The sequence below is a fragment of the Anomaloglossus baeobatrachus genome, unplaced genomic scaffold (assembly GCF_048569485.1).
Source record: "Anomaloglossus baeobatrachus isolate aAnoBae1 unplaced genomic scaffold, aAnoBae1.hap1 Scaffold_3662, whole genome shotgun sequence".
Lineage (NCBI taxonomy): Eukaryota > Metazoa > Chordata > Amphibia > Anura > Aromobatidae > Anomaloglossus > Anomaloglossus baeobatrachus.
The window spans coordinates 42,392-65,315 of NW_027443013.1; the positions used below are offsets into that span (position 1 = coordinate 42,392).

A 22,924-nucleotide genomic window follows, 5' to 3' on the forward strand; every position below is an offset into this window, starting at 1 on the left:
TGCCACTCGAGGCCCAAACCAATTCTGGTTATCGCTTCTCGGCCTTTTGGCTAAGATCAAGTGTAGTATCTGTTCTTATCAGTTTAATATCTGATACGTCCCCTATCTGGGGACCATATATTAAATGGATTTTTAGAACAGGGAGATGGAAAAAGAGCTTGCTCTGTCCACTCCACGCATTGACCTGGTATTGCAGTACCTCCAGGAACGGTGCACCCCTTCTTAACCCAGTTTCCAAAAGCAGAACTCAATTCACCTGATTCATATTAGCCCGATTTAATGAATTGGAAGAAAGCATACGTCTTCATATGCACCTCAATTTGGCCCATTCACTTTTCACACTTCCTCCTTTTGTTTTTTATCTTTCACACTTTTGACTTTCTTTATTCATCCAAATAGCAAACTCATCACCACTCAACCTGACCAACTCGGCTATGTCCCCGTGCTGCAGTTCTCTGTCTTATCTAGATCATTTGCAATTGAATGGAATAGATCCCTTTTGGACAAAGTGGATTCACCTGCTGCTGCAGTGACCACAGGTGTGATAACATCTAGAATTGGCATCTGGTGCGATCTCTCCGCTTCCACTCCAAAGAAAGTTACCTGTTTATTCCTATCATGCATTGGTTTTTGGGGTTTTCTTTGAGTAATGATGATCTCTTTAGTAGTCTGTTGGCGCCCTCTCCTGGAGGAATAGTTTGCTTGCTCTTGGACATTCTAAAAGAGAGGTCATGATAGACATTGAGCTTCTGAGCTCAATTGGGGAAAGTCATGGGTGATGAATGTTTGCAACCTACTGCGAAGCCTCATACCGCAATATAAGGAACGTCAAATACTAAGAAAGGGCGGCCTATGAAAGAATTACTACTTTCAATAAGTACACTTAAACGGCTAATTGGGAATAGAAAAACTGTAAAAAGCCCTCTGAGAAAGCCCCCCTCTAACCTTTGATAGTAAGCTTTTCTGTAGTCTGCCTGTTGATGTATTTTCCGTTTGAACTGTGCACAACATGAAGAGACGGAACACTGGCGGCTTGTCACAATGCCCCCCGATGACATCACAATAGCGCTGCTGCCTAGAAAACAAGCTGCGCAGAAGAAGTTGTTCTTTGGGTGGGAGGGTGGGCTAGTGGAAGGAGGGGGCAATCTCTTTTTTTCCCGGGTGGTAGGGGGATGACAGGAGAAGGGAAGCGGGTGGTGAGAAAGGTACAGAGGGCAGGGTTTGGGGGCTGGGAAGGAAAGGGAAAAGATTAGGGTTTGGGGATGATGAAAGGGCTTTCTACGGGTAAGGATGGCAAAGGGTGGCAGTGACGGAAAGTCAGGCAACCTGTCCTGTCCGTCTTTTTGTATCGTGAATTGGAAAGACTGCAAGGGGGAGGGGAGTTGCTTGCGCCCTAAAGGAGGAGTTATTCAGATTCATTGCAGTGGGCGGCGGCTGCAAAACGCACCATTCTTCTTGTTTTGGCTCTGCAAAGCAGCCTTTTCAAGGGTTGGCTTGGGTGACAAAATGTCTTGTGTAGGCGTGGGTTTGTCTCCCTCTCGCTCTCTCTCCCTAAGATGTGTCCGGCATAGGCCAGGGTGCCACTCGAGGCCCAAACCAATTCTGGTTATCGCTTCTCGGCCTTTTGGCTAAGATCAAGTGTAGTATCTGTTCTTATCAGTTTAATATCTGATACGTCCCCTATCTGGGGACCATATATTAAATGGATTTTTAGAACAGGGAGATGGAAAAAGAGCTTGCTCTGTCCACTCCACGCATTGACCTGGTATTGCAGTACCTCCAGGAACGGTGCACCCCTTCTTAACCCAGTTTCCAAAAGCAGAACTCAATTCACCTGATTCATATTAGCCCGATTTAATGAATTGGAAGAAAGCATACGTCTTCATATGCACCTCAATTTGGCCCATTCACTTTTCACACTTCCTCCTTTTGTTTTTTATCTTTCACACTTTTGACTTTCTTTATTCATCCAAATAGCAAACTCATCACCACTCAACCTGACCAACTCGGCTATGTCCCCGTGCTGCAGTTCTCTGTCTTATCTAGATCATTTGCAATTGAATGGAATAGATCCCTTTTGGACAAAGTGGATTCACCTGCTGCTGCAGTGACCACAGGTGTGATAACATCTAGAATTGGCATCTGGTGCGATCTCTCCGCTTCCACTCCAAAGAAAGTTACCTGTTTATTCCTATCATGCATTGGTTTTTGGGGTTTTCTTTGAGTAATGATGATCTCTTTAGTAGTCTGTTGGCGCCCTCTCCTGGAGGAATAGTTTGCTTGCTCTTGGACATTCTAAAAGAGAGGTCATGATAGACATTGAGCTTCTGAGCTCAATTGGGGAAAGTCATGGGTGATGAATGTTTGCAACCTACTGCGAAGCCTCATACCGCAATATAAGGAACGTCAAATACTAAGAAAGGGCGGCCTATGAAAGAATTACTACTTTCAATAAGTACACTTAAACGGCTAATTGGGAATAGAAAAACTGTAAAAAGCCCTCTGAGAAAGCCCCCCTCTAACCTTTGATAGTAAGCTTTTCTGTAGTCTGCCTGTTGATGTATTTTCCGTTTGAACTGTGCACAACATGAAGAGACGGAACACTGGCGGCTTGTCACAATGCCCCCCGATGACATCACAATAGCGCTGCTGCCTAGAAAACAAGCTGCGCAGAAGAAGTTGTTCTTTGGGTGGGAGGGTGGGCTAGTGGAAGGAGGGGGCAATCTCTTTTTTTCCCGGGTGGTAGGGGGATGACAGGAGAAGGGAAGCGGGTGGTGAGAAAGGTACAGAGGGCAGGGTTTGGGGGCTGGGAAGGAAAGGGAAAAGATTAGGGTTTGGGGATGATGAAAGGGCTTTCTACGGGTAAGGATGGCAAAGGGTGGCAGTGACGGAAAGTCAGGCAACCTGTCCTGTCCGTCTTTTTGTATCGTGAATTGGAAAGACTGCAAGGGGGAGGGGAGTTGCTTGCGCCCTAAAGGAGGAGTTATTCAGATTCATTGCAGTGGGCGGCGGCTGCAAAACGCACCATTCTTCTTGTTTTGGCTCTGCAAAGCAGCCTTTTCAAGGGTTGGCTTGGGTGACAAAATGTCTTGTGTAGGCGTGGGTTTGTCTCCCTCTCGCTCTCTCTCCCTAAGATGTGTCCGGCATAGGCCAGGGTGCCACTCGAGGCCCAAACCAATTCTGGTTATCGCTTCTCGGCCTTTTGGCTAAGATCAAGTGTAGTATCTGTTCTTATCAGTTTAATATCTGATACGTCCCCTATCTGGGGACCATATATTAAATGGATTTTTAGAACAGGGAGATGGAAAAAGAGCTTGCTCTGTCCACTCCACGCATTGACCTGGTATTGCAGTACCTCCAGGAACGGTGCACCCCTTCTTAACCCAGTTTCCAAAAGCAGAACTCAATTCACCTGATTCATATTAGCCCGATTTAATGAATTGGAAGAAAGCATACGTCTTCATATGCACCTCAATTTGGCCCATTCACTTTTCACACTTCCTCCTTTTGTTTTTTATCTTTCACACTTTTGACTTTCTTTATTCATCCAAATAGCAAACTCATCACCACTCAACCTGACCAACTCGGCTATGTCCCCGTGCTGCAGTTCTCTGTCTTATCTAGATCATTTGCAATTGAATGGAATAGATCCCTTTTGGACAAAGTGGATTCACCTGCTGCTGCAGTGACCACAGGTGTGATAACATCTAGAATTGGCATCTGGTGCGATCTCTCCGCTTCCACTCCAAAGAAAGTTACCTGTTTATTCCTATCATGCATTGGTTTTTGGGGTTTTCTTTGAGTAATGATGATCTCTTTAGTAGTCTGTTGGCGCCCTCTCCTGGAGGAATAGTTTGCTTGCTCTTGGACATTCTAAAAGAGAGGTCATGATAGACATTGAGCTTCTGAGCTCAATTGGGGAAAGTCATGGGTGATGAATGTTTGCAACCTACTGCGAAGCCTCATACCGCAATATAAGGAACGTCAAATACTAAGAAAGGGCGGCCTATGAAAGAATTACTACTTTCAATAAGTACACTTAAACGGCTAATTGGGAATAGAAAAACTGTAAAAAGCCCTCTGAGAAAGCCCCCCTCTAACCTTTGATAGTAAGCTTTTCTGTAGTCTGCCTGTTGATGTATTTTCCGTTTGAACTGTGCACAACATGAAGAGACGGAACACTGGCGGCTTGTCACAATGCCCCCCGATGACATCACAATAGCGCTGCTGCCTAGAAAACAAGCTGCGCAGAAGAAGTTGTTCTTTGGGTGGGAGGGTGGGCTAGTGGAAGGAGGGGGCAATCTCTTTTTTTCCCGGGTGGTAGGGGGATGACAGGAGAAGGGAAGCGGGTGGTGAGAAAGGTACAGAGGGCAGGGTTTGGGGGCTGGGAAGGAAAGGGAAAAGATTAGGGTTTGGGGATGATGAAAGGGCTTTCTACGGGTAAGGATGGCAAAGGGTGGCAGTGACGGAAAGTCAGGCAACCTGTCCTGTCCGTCTTTTTGTATCGTGAATTGGAAAGACTGCAAGGGGGAGGGGAGTTGCTTGCGCCCTAAAGGAGGAGTTATTCAGATTCATTGCAGTGGGCGGCGGCTGCAAAACGCACCATTCTTCTTGTTTTGGCTCTGCAAAGCAGCCTTTTCAAGGGTTGGCTTGGGTGACAAAATGTCTTGTGTAGGCGTGGGTTTGTCTCCCTCTCGCTCTCTCTCCCTAAGATGTGTCCGGCATAGGCCAGGGTGCCACTCGAGGCCCAAACCAATTCTGGTTATCGCTTCTCGGCCTTTTGGCTAAGATCAAGTGTAGTATCTGTTCTTATCAGTTTAATATCTGATACGTCCCCTATCTGGGGACCATATATTAAATGGATTTTTAGAACAGGGAGATGGAAAAAGAGCTTGCTCTGTCCACTCCACGCATTGACCTGGTATTGCAGTACCTCCAGGAACGGTGCACCCCTTCTTAACCCAGTTTCCAAAAGCAGAACTCAATTCACCTGATTCATATTAGCCCGATTTAATGAATTGGAAGAAAGCATACGTCTTCATATGCACCTCAATTTGGCCCATTCACTTTTCACACTTCCTCCTTTTGTTTTTTATCTTTCACACTTTTGACTTTCTTTATTCATCCAAATAGCAAACTCATCACCACTCAACCTGACCAACTCGGCTATGTCCCCGTGCTGCAGTTCTCTGTCTTATCTAGATCATTTGCAATTGAATGGAATAGATCCCTTTTGGACAAAGTGGATTCACCTGCTGCTGCAGTGACCACAGGTGTGATAACATCTAGAATTGGCATCTGGTGCGATCTCTCCGCTTCCACTCCAAAGAAAGTTACCTGTTTATTCCTATCATGCATTGGTTTTTGGGGTTTTCTTTGAGTAATGATGATCTCTTTAGTAGTCTGTTGGCGCCCTCTCCTGGAGGAATAGTTTGCTTGCTCTTGGACATTCTAAAAGAGAGGTCATGATAGACATTGAGCTTCTGAGCTCAATTGGGGAAAGTCATGGGTGATGAATGTTTGCAACCTACTGCGAAGCCTCATACCGCAATATAAGGAACGTCAAATACTAAGAAAGGGCGGCCTATGAAAGAATTACTACTTTCAATAAGTACACTTAAACGGCTAATTGGGAATAGAAAAACTGTAAAAAGCCCTCTGAGAAAGCCCCCCTCTAACCTTTGATAGTAAGCTTTTCTGTAGTCTGCCTGTTGATGTATTTTCCGTTTGAACTGTGCACAACATGAAGAGACGGAACACTGGCGGCTTGTCACAATGCCCCCCGATGACATCACAATAGCGCTGCTGCCTAGAAAACAAGCTGCGCAGAAGAAGTTGTTCTTTGGGTGGGAGGGTGGGCTAGTGGAAGGAGGGGGCAATCTCTTTTTTTCCCGGGTGGTAGGGGGATGACAGGAGAAGGGAAGCGGGTGGTGAGAAAGGTACAGAGGGCAGGGTTTGGGGGCTGGGAAGGAAAGGGAAAAGATTAGGGTTTGGGGATGATGAAAGGGCTTTCTACGGGTAAGGATGGCAAAGGGTGGCAGTGACGGAAAGTCAGGCAACCTGTCCTGTCCGTCTTTTTGTATCGTGAATTGGAAAGACTGCAAGGGGGAGGGGAGTTGCTTGCGCCCTAAAGGAGGAGTTATTCAGATTCATTGCAGTGGGCGGCGGCTGCAAAACGCACCATTCTTCTTGTTTTGGCTCTGCAAAGCAGCCTTTTCAAGGGTTGGCTTGGGTGACAAAATGTCTTGTGTAGGCGTGGGTTTGTCTCCCTCTCGCTCTCTCTCCCTAAGATGTGTCCGGCATAGGCCAGGGTGCCACTCGAGGCCCAAACCAATTCTGGTTATCGCTTCTCGGCCTTTTGGCTAAGATCAAGTGTAGTATCTGTTCTTATCAGTTTAATATCTGATACGTCCCCTATCTGGGGACCATATATTAAATGGATTTTTAGAACAGGGAGATGGAAAAAGAGCTTGCTCTGTCCACTCCACGCATTGACCTGGTATTGCAGTACCTCCAGGAACGGTGCACCCCTTCTTAACCCAGTTTCCAAAAGCAGAACTCAATTCACCTGATTCATATTAGCCCGATTTAATGAATTGGAAGAAAGCATACGTCTTCATATGCACCTCAATTTGGCCCATTCACTTTTCACACTTCCTCCTTTTGTTTTTTATCTTTCACACTTTTGACTTTCTTTATTCATCCAAATAGCAAACTCATCACCACTCAACCTGACCAACTCGGCTATGTCCCCGTGCTGCAGTTCTCTGTCTTATCTAGATCATTTGCAATTGAATGGAATAGATCCCTTTTGGACAAAGTGGATTCACCTGCTGCTGCAGTGACCACAGGTGTGATAACATCTAGAATTGGCATCTGGTGCGATCTCTCCGCTTCCACTCCAAAGAAAGTTACCTGTTTATTCCTATCATGCATTGGTTTTTGGGGTTTTCTTTGAGTAATGATGATCTCTTTAGTAGTCTGTTGGCGCCCTCTCCTGGAGGAATAGTTTGCTTGCTCTTGGACATTCTAAAAGAGAGGTCATGATAGACATTGAGCTTCTGAGCTCAATTGGGGAAAGTCATGGGTGATGAATGTTTGCAACCTACTGCGAAGCCTCATACCGCAATATAAGGAACGTCAAATACTAAGAAAGGGCGGCCTATGAAAGAATTACTACTTTCAATAAGTACACTTAAACGGCTAATTGGGAATAGAAAAACTGTAAAAAGCCCTCTGAGAAAGCCCCCCTCTAACCTTTGATAGTAAGCTTTTCTGTAGTCTGCCTGTTGATGTATTTTCCGTTTGAACTGTGCACAACATGAAGAGACGGAACACTGGCGGCTTGTCACAATGCCCCCCGATGACATCACAATAGCGCTGCTGCCTAGAAAACAAGCTGCGCAGAAGAAGTTGTTCTTTGGGTGGGAGGGTGGGCTAGTGGAAGGAGGGGGCAATCTCTTTTTTTCCCGGGTGGTAGGGGGATGACAGGAGAAGGGAAGCGGGTGGTGAGAAAGGTACAGAGGGCAGGGTTTGGGGGCTGGGAAGGAAAGGGAAAAGATTAGGGTTTGGGGATGATGAAAGGGCTTTCTACGGGTAAGGATGGCAAAGGGTGGCAGTGACGGAAAGTCAGGCAACCTGTCCTGTCCGTCTTTTTGTATCGTGAATTGGAAAGACTGCAAGGGGGAGGGGAGTTGCTTGCGCCCTAAAGGAGGAGTTATTCAGATTCATTGCAGTGGGCGGCGGCTGCAAAACGCACCATTCTTCTTGTTTTGGCTCTGCAAAGCAGCCTTTTCAAGGGTTGGCTTGGGTGACAAAATGTCTTGTGTAGGCGTGGGTTTGTCTCCCTCTCGCTCTCTCTCCCTAAGATGTGTCCGGCATAGGCCAGGGTGCCACTCGAGGCCCAAACCAATTCTGGTTATCGCTTCTCGGCCTTTTGGCTAAGATCAAGTGTAGTATCTGTTCTTATCAGTTTAATATCTGATACGTCCCCTATCTGGGGACCATATATTAAATGGATTTTTAGAACAGGGAGATGGAAAAAGAGCTTGCTCTGTCCACTCCACGCATTGACCTGGTATTGCAGTACCTCCAGGAACGGTGCACCCCTTCTTAACCCAGTTTCCAAAAGCAGAACTCAATTCACCTGATTCATATTAGCCCGATTTAATGAATTGGAAGAAAGCATACGTCTTCATATGCACCTCAATTTGGCCCATTCACTTTTCACACTTCCTCCTTTTGTTTTTTATCTTTCACACTTTTGACTTTCTTTATTCATCCAAATAGCAAACTCATCACCACTCAACCTGACCAACTCGGCTATGTCCCCGTGCTGCAGTTCTCTGTCTTATCTAGATCATTTGCAATTGAATGGAATAGATCCCTTTTGGACAAAGTGGATTCACCTGCTGCTGCAGTGACCACAGGTGTGATAACATCTAGAATTGGCATCTGGTGCGATCTCTCCGCTTCCACTCCAAAGAAAGTTACCTGTTTATTCCTATCATGCATTGGTTTTTGGGGTTTTCTTTGAGTAATGATGATCTCTTTAGTAGTCTGTTGGCGCCCTCTCCTGGAGGAATAGTTTGCTTGCTCTTGGACATTCTAAAAGAGAGGTCATGATAGACATTGAGCTTCTGAGCTCAATTGGGGAAAGTCATGGGTGATGAATGTTTGCAACCTACTGCGAAGCCTCATACCGCAATATAAGGAACGTCAAATACTAAGAAAGGGCGGCCTATGAAAGAATTACTACTTTCAATAAGTACACTTAAACGGCTAATTGGGAATAGAAAAACTGTAAAAAGCCCTCTGAGAAAGCCCCCCTCTAACCTTTGATAGTAAGCTTTTCTGTAGTCTGCCTGTTGATGTATTTTCCGTTTGAACTGTGCACAACATGAAGAGACGGAACACTGGCGGCTTGTCACAATGCCCCCCGATGACATCACAATAGCGCTGCTGCCTAGAAAACAAGCTGCGCAGAAGAAGTTGTTCTTTGGGTGGGAGGGTGGGCTAGTGGAAGGAGGGGGCAATCTCTTTTTTTCCCGGGTGGTAGGGGGATGACAGGAGAAGGGAAGCGGGTGGTGAGAAAGGTACAGAGGGCAGGGTTTGGGGGCTGGGAAGGAAAGGGAAAAGATTAGGGTTTGGGGATGATGAAAGGGCTTTCTACGGGTAAGGATGGCAAAGGGTGGCAGTGACGGAAAGTCAGGCAACCTGTCCTGTCCGTCTTTTTGTATCGTGAATTGGAAAGACTGCAAGGGGGAGGGGAGTTGCTTGCGCCCTAAAGGAGGAGTTATTCAGATTCATTGCAGTGGGCGGCGGCTGCAAAACGCACCATTCTTCTTGTTTTGGCTCTGCAAAGCAGCCTTTTCAAGGGTTGGCTTGGGTGACAAAATGTCTTGTGTAGGCGTGGGTTTGTCTCCCTCTCGCTCTCTCTCCCTAAGATGTGTCCGGCATAGGCCAGGGTGCCACTCGAGGCCCAAACCAATTCTGGTTATCGCTTCTCGGCCTTTTGGCTAAGATCAAGTGTAGTATCTGTTCTTATCAGTTTAATATCTGATACGTCCCCTATCTGGGGACCATATATTAAATGGATTTTTAGAACAGGGAGATGGAAAAAGAGCTTGCTCTGTCCACTCCACGCATTGACCTGGTATTGCAGTACCTCCAGGAACGGTGCACCCCTTCTTAACCCAGTTTCCAAAAGCAGAACTCAATTCACCTGATTCATATTAGCCCGATTTAATGAATTGGAAGAAAGCATACGTCTTCATATGCACCTCAATTTGGCCCATTCACTTTTCACACTTCCTCCTTTTGTTTTTTATCTTTCACACTTTTGACTTTCTTTATTCATCCAAATAGCAAACTCATCACCACTCAACCTGACCAACTCGGCTATGTCCCCGTGCTGCAGTTCTCTGTCTTATCTAGATCATTTGCAATTGAATGGAATAGATCCCTTTTGGACAAAGTGGATTCACCTGCTGCTGCAGTGACCACAGGTGTGATAACATCTAGAATTGGCATCTGGTGCGATCTCTCCGCTTCCACTCCAAAGAAAGTTACCTGTTTATTCCTATCATGCATTGGTTTTTGGGGTTTTCTTTGAGTAATGATGATCTCTTTAGTAGTCTGTTGGCGCCCTCTCCTGGAGGAATAGTTTGCTTGCTCTTGGACATTCTAAAAGAGAGGTCATGATAGACATTGAGCTTCTGAGCTCAATTGGGGAAAGTCATGGGTGATGAATGTTTGCAACCTACTGCGAAGCCTCATACCGCAATATAAGGAACGTCAAATACTAAGAAAGGGCGGCCTATGAAAGAATTACTACTTTCAATAAGTACACTTAAACGGCTAATTGGGAATAGAAAAACTGTAAAAAGCCCTCTGAGAAAGCCCCCCTCTAACCTTTGATAGTAAGCTTTTCTGTAGTCTGCCTGTTGATGTATTTTCCGTTTGAACTGTGCACAACATGAAGAGACGGAACACTGGCGGCTTGTCACAATGCCCCCCGATGACATCACAATAGCGCTGCTGCCTAGAAAACAAGCTGCGCAGAAGAAGTTGTTCTTTGGGTGGGAGGGTGGGCTAGTGGAAGGAGGGGGCAATCTCTTTTTTTCCCGGGTGGTAGGGGGATGACAGGAGAAGGGAAGCGGGTGGTGAGAAAGGTACAGAGGGCAGGGTTTGGGGGCTGGGAAGGAAAGGGAAAAGATTAGGGTTTGGGGATGATGAAAGGGCTTTCTACGGGTAAGGATGGCAAAGGGTGGCAGTGACGGAAAGTCAGGCAACCTGTCCTGTCCGTCTTTTTGTATCGTGAATTGGAAAGACTGCAAGGGGGAGGGGAGTTGCTTGCGCCCTAAAGGAGGAGTTATTCAGATTCATTGCAGTGGGCGGCGGCTGCAAAACGCACCATTCTTCTTGTTTTGGCTCTGCAAAGCAGCCTTTTCAAGGGTTGGCTTGGGTGACAAAATGTCTTGTGTAGGCGTGGGTTTGTCTCCCTCTCGCTCTCTCTCCCTAAGATGTGTCCGGCATAGGCCAGGGTGCCACTCGAGGCCCAAACCAATTCTGGTTATCGCTTCTCGGCCTTTTGGCTAAGATCAAGTGTAGTATCTGTTCTTATCAGTTTAATATCTGATACGTCCCCTATCTGGGGACCATATATTAAATGGATTTTTAGAACAGGGAGATGGAAAAAGAGCTTGCTCTGTCCACTCCACGCATTGACCTGGTATTGCAGTACCTCCAGGAACGGTGCACCCCTTCTTAACCCAGTTTCCAAAAGCAGAACTCAATTCACCTGATTCATATTAGCCCGATTTAATGAATTGGAAGAAAGCATACGTCTTCATATGCACCTCAATTTGGCCCATTCACTTTTCACACTTCCTCCTTTTGTTTTTTATCTTTCACACTTTTGACTTTCTTTATTCATCCAAATAGCAAACTCATCACCACTCAACCTGACCAACTCGGCTATGTCCCCGTGCTGCAGTTCTCTGTCTTATCTAGATCATTTGCAATTGAATGGAATAGATCCCTTTTGGACAAAGTGGATTCACCTGCTGCTGCAGTGACCACAGGTGTGATAACATCTAGAATTGGCATCTGGTGCGATCTCTCCGCTTCCACTCCAAAGAAAGTTACCTGTTTATTCCTATCATGCATTGGTTTTTGGGGTTTTCTTTGAGTAATGATGATCTCTTTAGTAGTCTGTTGGCGCCCTCTCCTGGAGGAATAGTTTGCTTGCTCTTGGACATTCTAAAAGAGAGGTCATGATAGACATTGAGCTTCTGAGCTCAATTGGGGAAAGTCATGGGTGATGAATGTTTGCAACCTACTGCGAAGCCTCATACCGCAATATAAGGAACGTCAAATACTAAGAAAGGGCGGCCTATGAAAGAATTACTACTTTCAATAAGTACACTTAAACGGCTAATTGGGAATAGAAAAACTGTAAAAAGCCCTCTGAGAAAGCCCCCCTCTAACCTTTGATAGTAAGCTTTTCTGTAGTCTGCCTGTTGATGTATTTTCCGTTTGAACTGTGCACAACATGAAGAGACGGAACACTGGCGGCTTGTCACAATGCCCCCCGATGACATCACAATAGCGCTGTGCTGCCTAGAAAACAAGCTGCGCAGAAGAAGTTGTTCTTTGGGTGGGAGGGTGGGCTAGTGGAAGGAGGGGGCAATCTCTTTTTTTCCCGGGTGGTAGGGGGATGACAGGAGAAGGGAAGCGGGTGGTGAGAAAGGTACAGAGGGCAGGGTTTGGGGGCTGGGAAGGAAAGGGAAAAGATTAGGGTTTGGGGATGATGAAAGGGCTTTCTACGGGTAAGGATGGCAAAGGGTGGCAGTGACGGAAAGTCAGGCAACCTGTCCTGTCCGTCTTTTTGTATCGTGAATTGGAAAGACTGCAAGGGGGAGGGGAGTTGCTTGCGCCCTAAAGGAGGAGTTATTCAGATTCATTGCAGTGGGCGGCGGCTGCAAAACGCACCATTCTTCTTGTTTTGGCTCTGCAAAGCAGCCTTTTCAAGGGTTGGCTTGGGTGACAAAATGTCTTGTGTAGGCGTGGGTTTGTCTCCCTCTCGCTCTCTCTCCCTAAGATGTGTCCGGCATAGGCCAGGGTGCCACTCGAGGCCCAAACCAATTCTGGTTATCGCTTCTCGGCCTTTTGGCTAAGATCAAGTGTAGTATCTGTTCTTATCAGTTTAATATCTGATACGTCCCCTATCTGGGGACCATATATTAAATGGATTTTTAGAACAGGGAGATGGAAAAAGAGCTTGCTCTGTCCACTCCACGCATTGACCTGGTATTGCAGTACCTCCAGGAACGGTGCACCCCTTCTTAACCCAGTTTCCAAAAGCAGAACTCAATTCACCTGATTCATATTAGCCCGATTTAATGAATTGGAAGAAAGCATACGTCTTCATATGCACCTCAATTTGGCCCATTCACTTTTCACACTTCCTCCTTTTGTTTTTTATCTTTCACACTTTTGACTTTCTTTATTCATCCAAATAGCAAACTCATCACCACTCAACCTGACCAACTCGGCTATGTCCCCGTGCTGCAGTTCTCTGTCTTATCTAGATCATTTGCAATTGAATGGAATAGATCCCTTTTGGACAAAGTGGATTCACCTGCTGCTGCAGTGACCACAGGTGTGATAACATCTAGAATTGGCATCTGGTGCGATCTCTCCGCTTCCACTCCAAAGAAAGTTACCTGTTTATTCCTATCATGCATTGGTTTTTGGGGTTTTCTTTGAGTAATGATGATCTCTTTAGTAGTCTGTTGGCGCCCTCTCCTGGAGGAATAGTTTGCTTGCTCTTGGACATTCTAAAAGAGAGGTCATGATAGACATTGAGCTTCTGAGCTCAATTGGGGAAAGTCATGGGTGATGAATGTTTGCAACCTACTGCGAAGCCTCATACCGCAATATAAGGAACGTCAAATACTAAGAAAGGGCGGCCTATGAAAGAATTACTACTTTCAATAAGTACACTTAAACGGCTAATTGGGAATAGAAAAACTGTAAAAAGCCCTCTGAGAAAGCCCCCCTCTAACCTTTGATAGTAAGCTTTTCTGTAGTCTGCCTGTTGATGTATTTTCCGTTTGAACTGTGCACAACATGAAGAGACGGAACACTGGCGGCTTGTCACAATGCCCCCCGATGACATCACAATAGCGCTGCTGCCTAGAAAACAAGCTGCGCAGAAGAAGTTGTTCTTTGGGTGGGAGGGTGGGCTAGTGGAAGGAGGGGGCAATCTCTTTTTTTCCCGGGTGGTAGGGGGATGACAGGAGAAGGGAAGCGGGTGGTGAGAAAGGTACAGAGGGCAGGGTTTGGGGGCTGGGAAGGAAAGGGAAAAGATTAGGGTTTGGGGATGATGAAAGGGCTTTCTACGGGTAAGGATGGCAAAGGGTGGCAGTGACGGAAAGTCAGGCAACCTGTCCTGTCCGTCTTTTTGTATCGTGAATTGGAAAGACTGCAAGGGGGAGGGGAGTTGCTTGCGCCCTAAAGGAGGAGTTATTCAGATTCATTGCAGTGGGCGGCGGCTGCAAAACGCACCATTCTTCTTGTTTTGGCTCTGCAAAGCAGCCTTTTCAAGGGTTGGCTTGGGTGACAAAATGTCTTGTGTAGGCGTGGGTTTGTCTCCCTCTCGCTCTCTCTCCCTAAGATGTGTCCGGCATAGGCCAGGGTGCCACTCGAGGCCCAAACCAATTCTGGTTATCGCTTCTCGGCCTTTTGGCTAAGATCAAGTGTAGTATCTGTTCTTATCAGTTTAATATCTGATACGTCCCCTATCTGGGGACCATATATTAAATGGATTTTTAGAACAGGGAGATGGAAAAAGAGCTTGCTCTGTCCACTCCACGCATTGACCTGGTATTGCAGTACCTCCAGGAACGGTGCACCCCTTCTTAACCCAGTTTCCAAAAGCAGAACTCAATTCACCTGATTCATATTAGCCCGATTTAATGAATTGGAAGAAAGCATACGTCTTCATATGCACCTCAATTTGGCCCATTCACTTTTCACACTTCCTCCTTTTGTTTTTTATCTTTCACACTTTTGACTTTCTTTATTCATCCAAATAGCAAACTCATCACCACTCAACCTGACCAACTCGGCTATGTCCCCGTGCTGCAGTTCTCTGTCTTATCTAGATCATTTGCAATTGAATGGAATAGATCCCTTTTGGACAAAGTGGATTCACCTGCTGCTGCAGTGACCACAGGTGTGATAACATCTAGAATTGGCATCTGGTGCGATCTCTCCGCTTCCACTCCAAAGAAAGTTACCTGTTTATTCCTATCATGCATTGGTTTTTGGGGTTTTCTTTGAGTAATGATGATCTCTTTAGTAGTCTGTTGGCGCCCTCTCCTGGAGGAATAGTTTGCTTGCTCTTGGACATTCTAAAAGAGAGGTCATGATAGACATTGAGCTTCTGAGCTCAATTGGGGAAAGTCATGGGTGATGAATGTTTGCAACCTACTGCGAAGCCTCATACCGCAATATAAGGAACGTCAAATACTAAGAAAGGGCGGCCTATGAAAGAATTACTACTTTCAATAAGTACACTTAAACGGCTAATTGGGAATAGAAAAACTGTAAAAAGCCCTCTGAGAAAGCCCCCCTCTAACCTTTGATAGTAAGCTTTTCTGTAGTCTGCCTGTTGATGTATTTTCCGTTTGAACTGTGCACAACATGAAGAGACGGAACACTGGCGGCTTGTCACAATGCCCCCCGATGACATCACAATAGCGCTGCTGCCTAGAAAACAAGCTGCGCAGAAGAAGTTGTTCTTTGGGTGGGAGGGTGGGCTAGTGGAAGGAGGGGGCAATCTCTTTTTTTCCCGGGTGGTAGGGGGATGACAGGAGAAGGGAAGCGGGTGGTGAGAAAGGTACAGAGGGCAGGGTTTGGGGGCTGGGAAGGAAAGGGAAAAGATTAGGGTTTGGGGATGATGAAAGGGCTTTCTACGGGTAAGGATGGCAAAGGGTGGCAGTGACGGAAAGTCAGGCAACCTGTCCTGTCCGTCTTTTTGTATCGTGAATTGGAAAGACTGCAAGGGGGAGGGGAGTTGCTTGCGCCCTAAAGGAGGAGTTATTCAGATTCATTGCAGTGGGCGGCGGCTGCAAAACGCACCATTCTTCTTGTTTTGGCTCTGCAAAGCAGCCTTTTCAAGGGTTGGCTTGGGTGACAAAATGTCTTGTGTAGGCGTGGGTTTGTCTCCCTCTCGCTCTCTCTCCCTAAGATGTGTCCGGCATAGGCCAGGGTGCCACTCGAGGCCCAAACCAATTCTGGTTATCGCTTCTCGGCCTTTTGGCTAAGATCAAGTGTAGTATCTGTTCTTATCAGTTTAATATCTGATACGTCCCCTATCTGGGGACCATATATTAAATGGATTTTTAGAACAGGGAGATGGAAAAAGAGCTTGCTCTGTCCACTCCACGCATTGACCTGGTATTGCAGTACCTCCAGGAACGGTGCACCCCTTCTTAACCCAGTTTCCAAAAGCAGAACTCAATTCACCTGATTCATATTAGCCCGATTTAATGAATTGGAAGAAAGCATACGTCTTCATATGCACCTCAATTTGGCCCATTCACTTTTCACACTTCCTCCTTTTGTTTTTTATCTTTCACACTTTTGACTTTCTTTATTCATCCAAATAGCAAACTCATCACCACTCAACCTGACCAACTCGGCTATGTCCCCGTGCTGCAGTTCTCTGTCTTATCTAGATCATTTGCAATTGAATGGAATAGATCCCTTTTGGACAAAGTGGATTCACCTGCTGCTGCAGTGACCACAGGTGTGATAACATCTAGAATTGGCATCTGGTGCGATCTCTCCGCTTCCACTCCAAAGAAAGTTACCTGTTTATTCCTATCATGCATTGGTTTTTGGGGTTTTCTTTGAGTAATGATGATCTCTTTAGTAGTCTGTTGGCGCCCTCTCCTGGAGGAATAGTTTGCTTGCTCTTGGACATTCTAAAAGAGAGGTCATGATAGACATTGAGCTTCTGAGCTCAATTGGGGAAAGTCATGGGTGATGAATGTTTGCAACCTACTGCGAAGCCTCATACCGCAATATAAGGAACGTCAAATACTAAGAAAGGGCGGCCTATGAAAGAATTACTACTTTCAATAAGTACACTTAAACGGCTAATTGGGAATAGAAAAACTGTAAAAAGCCCTCTGAGAAAGCCCCCCTCTAACCTTTGATAGTAAGCTTTTCTGTAGTCTGCCTGTTGATGTATTTTCCGTTTGAACTGTGCACAACATGAAGAGACGGAACACTGGCGGCTTGTCACAATGCCCCCCGATGACATCACAATAGCGCTGCTGCCTAGAAAACAAGCTGCGCAGAAGAAGTTGTTCTTTGGGTGGGAGGGTGGGCTAGTGGAAGGAGGGGGCAATCTCTTTTTTTCCCGGGTGGTAGGGGGATGACAGGAGAAGGGAAGCGGGTGGTGAGAAAGGTACAGAGGGCAGGGTTTGGGGGCTGGGAAGGAAAGGGAAAAGATTAGGGTTTGGGGATGATGAAAGGGCTTTCTACGGGTAAGGATGGCAAAGGGTGGCAGTGACGGAAAGTCAGGCAACCTGTCCTGTCCGTCTTTTTGTATCGTGAATTGGAAAGACTGCAAGGGGGAGGGGAGTTGCTTGCGCCCTAAAGGAGGAGTTATTCAGATTCATTGCAGTGGGCGGCGGCTGCAAAACGCACCATTCTTCTTGTTTTGGCTCTGCAAAGCAGCCTTTTCAAGGGTTGGCTTGGGTGACAAAATGTCTTGTGTAGGCGTGGGTTTGTCTCCCTCTCGCTCTCTCTCCCTAAGATGTGTCCGGCATAGGCCAGGGTGCCACTCGAGGCCCAAACCAATTCTGGTTATCGCTTCTCGGCCTTTTGGCTAAGATCAAGTGTAGTATCTGTTCTTATCAGTTTAATATCTGATACGTCCCCTATCTGGGGACCATATATTAAATGGATTTTTAGAACAGGGAGATGGAAAAAGAGCTTGCTCTGTCCACTCCACGCATTGACCTGGTATTGCAGTACCTCCAGGAACGGTGCACCCCTTCTTAACCCAGTTTCCAAAAGCAGAACTCAATTCACCTGATTCATATTAGCCCGATTTAATGAATTGGAAGAAAGCATACGTCTTCATATGCACCTCAATTTGGCCCATTCACTTTTCACACTTCCTCCTTTTGTTTTTTATCTTTCACACTTTTGACTTTCTTTATTCATCCAAATAGCAAACTCATCACCACTCAACCTGACCAACTCGGCTATGTCCCCGTGCTGCAGTTCTCTGTCTTATCTAGATCATTTGCAATTGAATGGAATAGATCCCTTTTGGACAAAGTGGATTCACCTGCTGCTGCAGTGACCACAGGTGTGATAACATCTAGAATTGGCATCTGGTGCGATCTCTCCGCTTCCACTCCAAAGAAAGTTACCTGTTTATTCCTATCATGCATTGGTTTTTGGGGTTTTCTTTGAGTAATGATGATCTCTTTAGTAGTCTGTTGGCGCCCTCTCCTGGAGGAATAGTTTGCTTGCTCTTGGACATTCTAAAAGAGAGGTCATGATAGACATTGAGCTTCTGAGCTCAATTGGGGAAAGTCATGGGTGATGAATGTTTGCAACCTACTGCGAAGCCTCATACCGCAATATAAGGAACGTCAAATACTAAGAAAGGGCGGCCTATGAAAGAATTACTACTTTCAATAAGTACACTTAAACGGCTAATTGGGAATAGAAAAACTGTAAAAAGCCCTCTGAGAAAGCCCCCCTCTAACCTTTGATAGTAAGCTTTTCTGTAGTCTGCCTGTTGATGTATTTTCCGTTTGAACTGTGCACAACATGAAGAGACGGAACACTGGCGGCTTGTCACAATGCCCCCCGATGACATCACAATAGCGCTGCTGCCTAGAAAACAAGCTGCGCAGAAGAAGTTGTTCTTTGGGTGGGAGGGTGGGCTAGTGGAAGGAGGGGGCAATCTCTTTTTTTCCCGGGTGGTAGGGGGATGACAGGAGAAGGGAAGCGGGTGGTGAGAAAGGTACAGAGGGCAGGGTTTGGGGGCTGGGAAGGAAAGGGAAAAGATTAGGGTTTGGGGATGATGAAAGGGCTTTCTACGGGTAAGGATGGCAAAGGGTGGCAGTGACGGAAAGTCAGGCAACCTGTCCTGTCCGTCTTTTTGTATCGTGAATTGGAAAGACTGCAAGGGGGAGGGGAGTTGCTTGCGCCCTAAAGGAGGAGTTATTCAGATTCATTGCAGTGGGCGGCGGCTGCAAAACGCACCATTCTTCTTGTTTTGGCTCTGCAAAGCAGCCTTTTCAAGGGTTGGCTTGGGTGACAAAATGTCTTGTGTAGGCGTGGGTTTGTCTCCCTCTCGCTCTCTCTCCCTAAGATGTGTCCGGCATAGGCCAGGGTGCCACTCGAGGCCCAAACCAATTCTGGTTATCGCTTCTCGGCCTTTTGGCTAAGATCAAGTGTAGTATCTGTTCTTATCAGTTTAATATCTGATACGTCCCCTATCTGGGGACCATATATTAAATGGATTTTTAGAACAGGGAGATGGAAAAAGAGCTTGCTCTGTCCACTCCACGCATTGACCTGGTATTGCAGTACCTCCAGGAACGGTGCACCCCTTCTTAACCCAGTTTCCAAAAGCAGAACTCAATTCACCTGATTCATATTAGCCCGATTTAATGAATTGGAAGAAAGCATACGTCTTCATATGCACCTCAATTTGGCCCATTCACTTTTCACACTTCCTCCTTTTGTTTTTTATCTTTCACACTTTTGACTTTCTTTATTCATCCAAATAGCAAACTCATCACCACTCAACCTGACCAACTCGGCTATGTCCCCGTGCTGCAGTTCTCTGTCTTATCTAGATCATTTGCAATTGAATGGAATAGATCCCTTTTGGACAAAGTGGATTCACCTGCTGCTGCAGTGACCACAGGTGTGATAACATCTAGAATTGGCATCTGGTGCGATCTCTCCGCTTCCACTCCAAAGAAAGTTACCTGTTTATTCCTATCATGCATTGGTTTTTGGGGTTTTCTTTGAGTAATGATGATCTCTTTAGTAGTCTGTTGGCGCCCTCTCCTGGAGGAATAGTTTGCTTGCTCTTGGACATTCTAAAAGAGAGGTCATGATAGACATTGAGCTTCTGAGCTCAATTGGGGAAAGTCATGGGTGATGAATGTTTGCAACCTACTGCGAAGCCTCATACCGCAATATAAGGAACGTCAAATACTAAGAAAGGGCGGCCTATGAAAGAATTACTACTTTCAATAAGTACACTTAAACGGCTAATTGGGAATAGAAAAACTGTAAAAAGCCCTCTGAGAAAGCCCCCCTCTAACCTTTGATAGTAAGCTTTTCTGTAGTCTGCCTGTTGATGTATTTTCCGTTTGAACTGTGCACAACATGAAGAGACGGAACACTGGCGGCTTGTCACAATGCCCCCCGATGACATCACAATAGCGCTGCTGCCTAGAAAACAAGCTGCGCAGAAGAAGTTGTTCTTTGGGTGGGAGGGTGGGCTAGTGGAAGGAGGGGGCAATCTCTTTTTTTCCCGGGTGGTAGGGGGATGACAGGAGAAGGGAAGCGGGTGGTGAGAAAGGTACAGAGGGCAGGGTTTGGGGGCTGGGAAGGAAAGGGAAAAGATTAGGGTTTGGGGATGATGAAAGGGCTTTCTACGGGTAAGGATGGCAAAGGGTGGCAGTGACGGAAAGTCAGGCAACCTGTCCTGTCCGTCTTTTTGTATCGTGAATTGGAAAGACTGCAAGGGGGAGGGGAGTTGCTTGCGCCCTAAAGGAGGAGTTATTCAGATTCATTGCAGTGGGCGGCGGCTGCAAAACGCACCATTCTTCTTGTTTTGGCTCTGCAAAGCAGCCTTTTCAAGGGTTGGCTTGGGTGACAAAATGTCTTGTGTAGGCGTGGGTTTGTCTCCCTCTCGCTCTCTCTCCCTAAGATGTGTCCGGCATAGGCCAGGGTGCCACTCGAGGCCCAAACCAATTCTGGTTATCGCTTCTCGGCCTTTTGGCTAAGATCAAGTGTAGTATCTGTTCTTATCAGTTTAATATCTGATACGTCCCCTATCTGGGGACCATATATTAAATGGATTTTTAGAACAGGGAGATGGAAAAAGAGCTTGCTCTGTCCACTCCACGCATTGACCTGGTATTGCAGTACCTCCAGGAACGGTGCACCCCTTCTTAACCCAGTTTCCAAAAGCAGAACTCAATTCACCTGATTCATATTAGCCCGATTTAATGAATTGGAAGAAAGCATACGTCTTCATATGCACCTCAATTTGGCCCATTCACTTTTCACACTTCCTCCTTTTGTTTTTTATCTTTCACACTTTTGACTTTCTTTATTCATCCAAATAGCAAACTCATCACCACTCAACCTGACCAACTCGGCTATGTCCCCGTGCTGCAGTTCTCTGTCTTATCTAGATCATTTGCAATTGAATGGAATAGATCCCTTTTGGACAAAGTGGATTCACCTGCTGCTGCAGTGACCACAGGTGTGATAACATCTAGAATTGGCATCTGGTGCGATCTCTCCGCTTCCACTCCAAAGAAAGTTACCTGTTTATTCCTATCATGCATTGGTTTTTGGGGTTTTCTTTGAGTAATGATGATCTCTTTAGTAGTCTGTTGGCGCCCTCTCCTGGAGGAATAGTTTGCTTGCTCTTGGACATTCTAAAAGAGAGGTCATGATAGACATTGAGCTTCTGAGCTCAATTGGGGAAAGTCATGGGTGATGAATGTTTGCAACCTACTGCGAAGCCTCATACCGCAATATAAGGAACGTCAAATACTAAGAAAGGGCGGCCTATGAAAGAATTACTACTTTCAATAAGTACACTTAAACGGCTAATTGGGAATAGAAAAACTGTAAAAAGCCCTCTGAGAAAGCCCCCCTCTAACCTTTGATAGTAAGCTTTTCTGTAGTCTGCCTGTTGATGTATTTTCCGTTTGAACTGTGCACAACATGAAGAGACGGAACACTGGCGGCTTGTCACAATGCCCCCCGATGACATCACAATAGCGCTGCTGCCTAGAAAACAAGCTGCGCAGAAGAAGTTGTTCTTTGGGTGGGAGGGTGGGCTAGTGGAAGGAGGGGGCAATCTCTTTTTTTCCCGGGTGGTAGGGGGATGACAGGAGAAGGGAAGCGGGTGGTGAGAAAGGTACAGAGGGCAGGGTTTGGGGGCTGGGAAGGAAAGGGAAAAGATTAGGGTTTGGGGATGATGAAAGGGCTTTCTACGGGTAAGGATGGCAAAGGGTGGCAGTGACGGAAAGTCAGGCAACCTGTCCTGTCCGTCTTTTTGTATCGTGAATTGGAAAGACTGCAAGGGGGAGGGGAGTTGCTTGCGCCCTAAAGGAGGAGTTATTCAGATTCATTGCAGTGGGCGGCGGCTGCAAAACGCACCATTCTTCTTGTTTTGGCTCTGCAAAGCAGCCTTTTCAAGGGTTGGCTTGGGTGACAAAATGTCTTGTGTAGGCGTGGGTTTGTCTCCCTCTCGCTCTCTCTCCCTAAGATGTGTCCGGCATAGGCCAGGGTGCCACTCGAGGCCCAAACCAATTCTGGTTATCGCTTCTCGGCCTTTTGGCTAAGATCAAGTGTAGTATCTGTTCTTATCAGTTTAATATCTGATACGTCCCCTATCTGGGGACCATATATTAAATGGATTTTTAGAACAGGGAGATGGAAAAAGAGCTTGCTCTGTCCACTCCACGCATTGACCTGGTATTGCAGTACCTCCAGGAACGGTGCACCCCTTCTTAACCCAGTTTCCAAAAGCAGAACTCAATTCACCTGATTCATATTAGCCCGATTTAATGAATTGGAAGAAAGCATACGTCTTCATATGCACCTCAATTTGGCCCATTCACTTTTCACACTTCCTCCTTTTGTTTTTTATCTTTCACACTTTTGACTTTCTTTATTCATCCAAATAGCAAACTCATCACCACTCAACCTGACCAACTCGGCTATGTCCCCGTGCTGCAGTTCTCTGTCTTATCTAGATCATTTGCAATTGAATGGAATAGATCCCTTTTGGACAAAGTGGATTCACCTGCTGCTGCAGTGACCACAGGTGTGATAACATCTAGAATTGGCATCTGGTGCGATCTCTCCGCTTCCACTCCAAAGAAAGTTACCTGTTTATTCCTATCATGCATTGGTTTTTGGGGTTTTCTTTGAGTAATGATGATCTCTTTAGTAGTCTGTTGGCGCCCTCTCCTGGAGGAATAGTTTGCTTGCTCTTGGACATTCTAAAAGAGAGGTCATGATAGACATTGAGCTTCTGAGCTCAATTGGGGAAAGTCATGGGTGATGAATGTTTGCAACCTACTGCGAAGCCTCATACCGCAATATAAGGAACGTC

At 46.1% G+C, this 22,924-nt stretch overlaps 15 non-coding genes across 15 annotated transcripts; all 15 read left to right on the top strand.

Annotated features, from left to right (window-relative positions):
* Window positions 1–30: 30 nt before the first annotated feature.
* Window positions 31–221, top strand: LOC142274000 (U2 spliceosomal RNA). Its single transcript, XR_012738381.1, has one exon. It is a non-coding gene; the product is annotated as a U2 spliceosomal RNA (small nuclear RNA).
* Window positions 222–1,608: 1,387 nt separating this feature from the next.
* LOC142274001 (U2 spliceosomal RNA) lies at window positions 1,609–1,799 on the top strand. Its single transcript, XR_012738382.1, has one exon. It is a non-coding gene; the product is annotated as a U2 spliceosomal RNA (small nuclear RNA).
* A 1,387-nt stretch (window positions 1,800–3,186) lies between these two features.
* Window positions 3,187–3,377, top strand: LOC142274003 (U2 spliceosomal RNA). Its single transcript, XR_012738384.1, has one exon. It is a non-coding gene; the product is annotated as a U2 spliceosomal RNA (small nuclear RNA).
* A 1,387-nt stretch (window positions 3,378–4,764) lies between these two features.
* LOC142274004 (U2 spliceosomal RNA) lies at window positions 4,765–4,955 on the top strand. The gene has a single exon (XR_012738385.1). It is a non-coding gene; the product is annotated as a U2 spliceosomal RNA (small nuclear RNA).
* Window positions 4,956–6,342: 1,387 nt separating this feature from the next.
* LOC142274005 (U2 spliceosomal RNA) lies at window positions 6,343–6,533 on the top strand. The gene has a single exon (XR_012738386.1). It is a non-coding gene; the product is annotated as a U2 spliceosomal RNA (small nuclear RNA).
* Window positions 6,534–7,920: 1,387 nt separating this feature from the next.
* LOC142274006 (U2 spliceosomal RNA) lies at window positions 7,921–8,111 on the top strand. The gene has a single exon (XR_012738387.1). It is a non-coding gene; the product is annotated as a U2 spliceosomal RNA (small nuclear RNA).
* A 1,387-nt stretch (window positions 8,112–9,498) lies between these two features.
* On the top strand, window positions 9,499–9,689 carry LOC142274007 (U2 spliceosomal RNA). Its single transcript, XR_012738388.1, has one exon. It is a non-coding gene; the product is annotated as a U2 spliceosomal RNA (small nuclear RNA).
* A 1,387-nt stretch (window positions 9,690–11,076) lies between these two features.
* LOC142274009 (U2 spliceosomal RNA) lies at window positions 11,077–11,267 on the top strand. The gene has a single exon (XR_012738389.1). It is a non-coding gene; the product is annotated as a U2 spliceosomal RNA (small nuclear RNA).
* Window positions 11,268–12,656: 1,389 nt separating this feature from the next.
* Window positions 12,657–12,847, top strand: LOC142274010 (U2 spliceosomal RNA). The gene has a single exon (XR_012738390.1). It is a non-coding gene; the product is annotated as a U2 spliceosomal RNA (small nuclear RNA).
* Window positions 12,848–14,234: 1,387 nt separating this feature from the next.
* LOC142274011 (U2 spliceosomal RNA) lies at window positions 14,235–14,425 on the top strand. The gene has a single exon (XR_012738391.1). It is a non-coding gene; the product is annotated as a U2 spliceosomal RNA (small nuclear RNA).
* A 1,387-nt stretch (window positions 14,426–15,812) lies between these two features.
* Window positions 15,813–16,003, top strand: LOC142274012 (U2 spliceosomal RNA). The gene has a single exon (XR_012738392.1). It is a non-coding gene; the product is annotated as a U2 spliceosomal RNA (small nuclear RNA).
* A 1,387-nt stretch (window positions 16,004–17,390) lies between these two features.
* On the top strand, window positions 17,391–17,581 carry LOC142274013 (U2 spliceosomal RNA). The gene has a single exon (XR_012738393.1). It is a non-coding gene; the product is annotated as a U2 spliceosomal RNA (small nuclear RNA).
* Window positions 17,582–18,968: 1,387 nt separating this feature from the next.
* LOC142274015 (U2 spliceosomal RNA) lies at window positions 18,969–19,159 on the top strand. Its single transcript, XR_012738395.1, has one exon. It is a non-coding gene; the product is annotated as a U2 spliceosomal RNA (small nuclear RNA).
* Window positions 19,160–20,546: 1,387 nt separating this feature from the next.
* LOC142274016 (U2 spliceosomal RNA) lies at window positions 20,547–20,737 on the top strand. Its single transcript, XR_012738396.1, has one exon. It is a non-coding gene; the product is annotated as a U2 spliceosomal RNA (small nuclear RNA).
* A 1,387-nt stretch (window positions 20,738–22,124) lies between these two features.
* On the top strand, window positions 22,125–22,315 carry LOC142274017 (U2 spliceosomal RNA). Its single transcript, XR_012738397.1, has one exon. It is a non-coding gene; the product is annotated as a U2 spliceosomal RNA (small nuclear RNA).
* Window positions 22,316–22,924: the final 609 nt, after the last annotated feature.